Consider the following 7459-nt stretch of genomic DNA (forward strand, 5'->3'; position numbering starts at 1 on the left):
TTTAGCCACTACTTATACCCATTTTGTCCGCAAACAGGCTAAAACCGAGCAAACGTTGATTCTAAGCAGTAAAAAGCGTTTTTACAGTTTCTAGGGTCAGATTGTGTGACATTCCAATGCATTGGACTAATTGTAAGAGTTCGGGATGGATTTGGAGTGTTTAGACACCACTTAAACTCGTTTTATCCCAAAACATGCTTAAACCAAGAAAACATGCTAAAACCGAGAGAAAACATTGATTCGAAACAGTAAACAGCTATGTTACTCTTTCTCGGGGTCAAAATATGTAACAATCCAATGTATTCGACTACTTATAAGAGTTTGGGTTGAATTTGGAGTGTTTTGACACCACTTTTACCTATTTTGTCCCAAAATAAGCTAAAACCGAGAAAACGTTGATTCAAAGCAGTAAGCGGCTTTGTTACTGTTTCTAGGGTCAGAATGTGTGACAATCCAATGCACTTGAATAATTGTAAGAGTTTGGGATTAATTTGGAGTGTTTAGACAACACTTAAACCCGTTTTATCACAAAACAGGCATAAACCGAGAAAACAGGCTAAAACTGAGAGAAAACATTGATTCGAAGCAGTAAACAGCTATGTTACTCTTTCTAGGGACAAATATGTAACAATACAACGCATATGACTAACTACAAGAGTTCGGGTTGAATTTTGATTGTTTAGCCACCACTTATACCCATTTTCTCCGCAAACAGGCTAAAACCAAGCAAACGTTGATTCTAAGCAGTAAACAGCATTGTTACAGTTTCTAGGGTAAGAATGTGTGATATTTCAATGCATTTGATTAATTGTAAGAGTTCAGGATGAATTTGGAGTGTTTAGACACCACTTAAACCCGTTTTATCCCAAAACATGCTTAAACCGAGAAAACATGCTAAAACCGAGAGAAAACATTGATTCGAAACAGTAAACAGCTATGTTACTCTTTCTAGGGGTCAAAATATGTAACAATCCAATGTATTTGACTACTTATAAGAGTTTGGGTTGAATTTGGAGTGTTTTGACACCACTTTTACCTATTTTGTCCCAAAATAGGCTAAAACCGAGAAAACGTTGATTCGAAGCAGTAAACAGCTATGCTACTCTTTCTAGGGTCAAAATATGTAATAATCCAATGTATTTGACTACTTATAAGAGTTTGGGTTGAATTTGGAGAGTTTAGACACCACTTTTACATATTTTGTCCCAAAATAGGCTAAAACCGTGAAAACGTTGATTCAAAGCAGTAAACGGCTTTGTTACTGTTTCTAGGGTCAGAATGTGTGACAATCCAATGCATATGACTAATTTTAAGAGTTGGGATGAATTTGGAGTGTTTAGACACCACTTAAACCCGTTTTATCCCAAAACAGGCCTAACCAAGAAAACATGCTAAAACCGAGAGAAAACGTTGATTCGAAGCAGTAAACGGCTTTGTTACTGTTTTTAGGGGCAGAATGTGTAACAATCGAATGTATTTGACTACTTTTAAGAGTTTGGGTTGAATTTGGAGTGTTTTGACACCACTTTTACCTACTTTGTCCCAAAATAGGCTAAAACCGTTAAAACGTTGATTCAAAGCAGTAAACGGCTTTGTTACTGTTTCTAGGGTCAGAATGTGTGACAATCCAATGCATATGACTAATTTTAAGAGTTTGGGATGAATTTGGAGTGTTTAGACACCACTTAAACCCGTTTTATCCCAAAACAGGCTTAAACCAAGAAAACATGCTAAAACCGAGAGAAAACATTGATTCGAAACAGTAAACAGCTATCTTACTCTTTCTAGGGTCAAAATATGTAACAATCCAATGTATTTGACTACTTATAAGAGTTTGGGTTGAATTTGGAGTGTTTTGACACCACTTTTTTACCTACTTTGTCCCAAAATAGGCTAAAACCGTTAAAACGTTGATTCAAAGCAGTAAACGGCTTTGTTACTGTTTCTAGGGTCAGAATGTGTGACAATCCAATGCATATGACTAATTTTAAGAGTTTGGGATGAATTTGGAGAGTTTAGACACCACTTTTACCTATTTTGTCCCAAAATAGGCTAAAACCGTGAAAACGTTGATTCAAAGCAGTAAACGGCTTTGTTACTGTTTCTAGGGTCAGAATGTGTGAAAATCCAATGCATATGACTAATTTTAAGAGTTGGGATGAATTTGGAGTGTTTAGACACCACTTAAACCCGTTTTATCCCAAAACAGGCCTAACCAAGAAAACATGCTAAAACCGAGAGAAAACATTGATTCGAAACCGTAAACAGCTATCTTACTCTTTCTAGGGTCAAAATATGTAACAATCCAGTGTATTTGACTACTTTTAAGAGTTTGGGTTGAATTTGGAGTGTTTTGACACCACTTTTACCTACTTTGTCCCAAAATAGGCTAAAACCGTTAAAACGTTGATTCAAAGCAGTAAACGGCTTTGTTACTGTTTCTAGGGTCAGAATGTGTGACAATCCAATGCATATGACTAATTTTAAGAGTTTGGGATGAATTTCAAGTGTTTAGACACCACTTAAACCCGTTTTATCCCAAAACAGGCTTAAACCAAGAAAACATGCTAAAACCGAGAGAAAACATTGATTCGAAACACTAAACAGCTATCTTACTCTTTCTAGGGTCAAAATATGTAACAATCTAATGTATGTGACTACTTATAAGAGTTTGGGTTGAATTTGGAGTGTTTTGACACCACTTTTACCTATTTTGTCCCAAAATAGGCTAAAACCGAGAAAACGTTGATTCGAAGCAGTAAACGGCTTTGTTACTGTTTCTAGGGGCAGAATGTGTAACAATCGAATGTATTTGACTACTTATAAGAGTTTGGGTTGAATTTGGAGAGTTTAGACACCACTTTTACCTATTTTGTCCCAAAATACGCTAAAACCGAGAAAACGTTGATTCGAAGCAGTAAACGGCTTTGTTACTGTTTCTAGGGGCAGAATGTGTAAAAATCGAATGTATTTGACTACTTATAAGAGTTTGGGTTGAATTTGGAGAGTTTAGACACCACTTTTACCTATTTTGTCCCAAAATAGGCTAAAACCGTGAAAACGTTGATTCAAAGCAGTAAACGGCTTTATTACTGTTTCTAAGGTCAGAATGTGTGACAATCCAATGCATATGACTAATTTTAAGAGTTTGGGATGAATTTGGAGTGTTTAGACACCACTTAAACCCGTTTTATCCCAAAACAGGCTTAAACCAAGAAAACATGCTAAAACCGAGAGAAAACATTGATTCAAAACAGTAAACAGCTATCTTACTCTTTCTATGGTCAAAATATATAACAATCCAATGTATTTGACTACTTATAAGAGTTTGGGTTGAATTTGGAGTGTTTTGACACCACTTTTACTTATTTTGTCCCAAAATAGGCTAAAACCGAGAAAACGTTGATTCGAAGCAGTAAACAGCTATGCTACTCTTTCTAGGGTCAAAATATGTAATAATCCAATGTATTTGACTACTTATAAGAGTTTGGGTTGAATTTGGAGAGTTTAGACACCACTTTTACCTATTTTGTCCCAAAATAGGCTAAAACCGTGAAAACGTTGATTCAAAGCAGTAAACGGCTTTGTTACTGTTTCTAGGGTCAGAATGTGTGACAATCCAATGCATATGACTAATTTTAAGAGTTGGGATGAATTTGGAGTGTTTAGACACCACTTAAACCCGTTTTATCCCAAAACAGGCCTAACCAAGAAAACATGCTAAAACCGAGAGAAAACATTGATTCGAAACAGTAAACAGCTATCTTACTCTTTCTAGGGTCAAAATATGTAACAATCCAGTGTATTTGACTACTTTTAAGAGTTTGGGTTGAATTTGGAGTGTTTTGACACCACTTTTACCTACTTTGTCCCAAAATAGGCTAAAACCGTTAAAACGTTGATTCAAAGCAGTAAACGGCTTTGTTACTGTTTCTAGGGTCAGAATGTGTGACAATCCAATGCACATGACTAATTTTAAGAGTTTGGGATGAATTTCAAGTGTTTAGACACCACTTAAACCCGTTTTATCCCAAAACAGGCTTAAACCAAGAAAACATGCTAAAACCGAGAGAAAACATTGATTCGAAACAGTAAACAGCTATCTTACTCTTTCTAGGGTCAAAATATGTAACAATCTAATGTATTTGACTACTTATAAGAGTTTGGGTTGAATTTGGAGTGTTTTGACACCACTTTTACCTATTTTGTCCCAAAATAGGCTAAAACCGAGAAAACGTTGATTCGAAGCAGTAAACAGCTATGCTACTCTTTCTAGGGTCAAAATATGTAATAATCCAATGTATTTGACTACTTATAAGAGTTTGGGTTGAATTTGGAGAGTTTAGACACCACTTTTACCTACTTTGTCCCAAAATAGGCTAAAACCGTTAAAACGTTGATTCAAAGCAGTAAACGGCTTTGTTACTGTTTCTAGGGTCAGAATGTGTGACAATCCAATGCATATGACTAATTTTAAGAGTTGGGATGAATTTGGAGTGTTTAGACACCACTTAAACCCGTTTTATCCCAAAACAGGCCTAACCAAGAAAACATGCTAAAACCGAGAGAAAACATTGATTCGAAACAGTAAACAGCTATCTTACTCTTTCTAGGGTCAAAATATGTAACAATCCAGTGTATTTGACTACTTTTAAGAGTTTGGGTTGAATTTGGAGTGTTTTGACACCACTTTTACTTACTTTGTCCCAAAATAGGCTAAAACCGTTAAAACGTTGATTCAAAGCAGTAAACGGCTTTGTTACTGTTTCTAGGGTCAGAATGTGTGACAATCCAATGCATATGACTAATTTTAAGAGTTTGGGATGAATTTCAAGTGTTTAGACACCACTTAAACCCGTTTTATCCCAAAACAGGCTTAAACCAAGAAAACATGCTAAAACCGAGAGAAAATATTGATTCGAAACAGTAAACAGCTATCTTACTCTTTCTAGGGTCAAAATATGTAACAATCTAATGTATTTGACTACTTATAAGAGTTTGGGTTGAATTTGGAGTGTTTTGACACCACTTTTACCTATTTTGTCCCAAAATAGGCTAAAACCGTGAAAACGTTGATTCAAAGCAGTAAACGGCTTTGTTACTGTTTCTAGGGTCAGAATGTGTGACAATCCAATGCATATGACTAATTTTAAGAGTTGGGATGAATTTGGAGTGTTTAGACACCACTTAAACCCGTTTTATCCCAAAACAGGCCTAACCAAGAAAACATGCTAAAACCGAGAGAAAACATTGATTCGAAACAGTAAACAGCTATCTTACTCTTTCTAGGGTCAAAATATGTAACAATCCAGTGTATTTGACTACTTTTAAGAGTTTGGGTTGAATTTGGAGTGTTTTGACACCACTTTTACCTACTTTGTCCCAAAATAGGCTAAAACCGTTAAAACGTTGATTCAAAGCAGTAAACGGCTTTGTTACTGTTTCTAGGGTCAGAATGTGTGACAATCCAATGCATATGACTAATTTTAAGAGTTTGGGATGAATTTCAAGTGTTTAGACACCACTTAAACCCGTTTTATCCCAAAACATGCTTAAACCAAGAAAACATGCTAAAACCGAGAGAAAACATTGATTCGAAACAGTAAACAACTATCTTACTCTTTCTAGGGTCAAAAAATGTAACAATCTAATGTATTTGACTACTTATAAGAGTTTGGGTAGAATTTGGAGTGTTTTGACACCACTTTTACCTATTTTGTCCCAAAATAGGCTAAAACCGAGAAAACGTTGATTCGAAGCAGTAAACAGCTATGCTACTCTTTCTAGGGTCAAAATATGTAATAATCCAATGTATTTGACTACTTATAAGAGTTTGGGTTGAATTTGGAGAGTTTAGACACCACTTTTACCTATTTTGTCCCAAAATAGGCTAAAACCGTGAAAACGTTGATTCAAAGCAGTAAACGGCTTTGTTACTGTTTCTAGGGTCAGAATGTGTGACAATCCAATGCATATGACTAATTTTAAGAGTTGGGATGAATTTGGAGTGTTTAGACACCACTTAAACCCGTTTTATCCCAAAACAGGCTTAACCAAGAAAACATGCTAAAACCGAGAGAAAACATTGATTCGAAACAGTAAACAGCTATCTTACTCTTTCTAGGGTCAAAATATGTAACAATCCAGTGTATTTGACTACTTTTAAGAGTTTGGGTTGAATTTGGAGTGTTTTGACACCACTTTTACCTACTTTGTCCCAAAATAGGCTAAAACGGTTAAAACGTTGATTCAAAGCAGTAAACGGCTTTGTTACTGTTTCTAGAGTCAGAATGTGTAACAATCCAATGTATTTGACTACTTATAAGAGTTTGGGTTGACTTTGGAGAGTTTAGACACCACTTTTACCTATTTTGTCCCAAAATAGGCTAAAACCGTGAAAACGTTGATTCAAAGCAGTAAACGGCTTTGTTACTGTTTCTAGAGTCAGAATGTGTAACAATCCAATGCATATGACTAATTTTAAGAGTTTGGGATGAATTTCGAGTGTTTAGACACCACTTAAACCCGTTTTATCCCAAAACAGGCTTAAACCAAGAAAACATGCTAAAACCGAGAGAAAATATTGATTCGAAACAGTAAACAGCTATCTTACTCTTTCTAGGGTCAAAATATGTAACAATCCAATGTATTTGACTACTTATAAGAGTTTGGGTTGAATTTGGAGTGTTTTGACACCACTTTTACCTACTTTGTCCCAAAATAGGCTAAAACCGTTAAAACGTTGATTCAAAGCAGTAAACGGCTTTGTTACTGTTTCTAGGGTCAGAATGTGTGACAATCCAATGCATATGACTAATTTTAAGAGTTTGGGATGAATTTGGAGTGTTTACACAACACTTAAACCCGTTTTATCCCAAAACAGGCATAACCTAAGAAAACATGCTAAAACTGAGAGAAAACATTGAATCGAAGAAGTAAATATTAGAATGTACCAAGGAGGAGAGAGGAGAGGCCGGTAAGGCCGAGCCTTGGAAGAAGAGAAGAAAGGCCGGAAAGGCCATGTAAAGGCCGGTAAGGCCATGTCCGTGTCCGTGAGCGACCATGTACCGTGTCCGGTACCATGGACCGTGTCCGTGAACGGACCCATGTCCGGTGAGCGGCCAGTTAGGCCGTGAACACATTGAAGAGAAGGCCCGTCCGTACAAAGAAGAGAAGTGGCCGGTGAGGCTGCCAACACAAGAAGAACGGCCGGTAAGGCCGTGTGCACCAAGAAGAGTGGCCGTGAGGCCATGAATGGCATGAGAACGGCCGGTTAGGCCGTGAATACAATGAGTAAGGCCATGTGGGCTGAATGAAGAATAAGAGAAGGCCATAAGTGCAATGAGAAGGGCAAAGGCCTTATAAGAAGAAGAAGCCCAAGAGGAAGTCTCACAAAGGAAAGAAGGAAGGAATGAGGCCGAGTGTGAGTGATGAGAAGAAGGAAGACTCGGCCCACTAT

Source organism: Camelina sativa, chromosome 16 (genome assembly GCF_030686135.1).
Source record: "Camelina sativa cultivar CO46 ecotype springtype chromosome 16, ASM3068613v1".
NCBI lineage: Eukaryota > Viridiplantae > Streptophyta > Magnoliopsida > Brassicales > Brassicaceae > Camelina > Camelina sativa.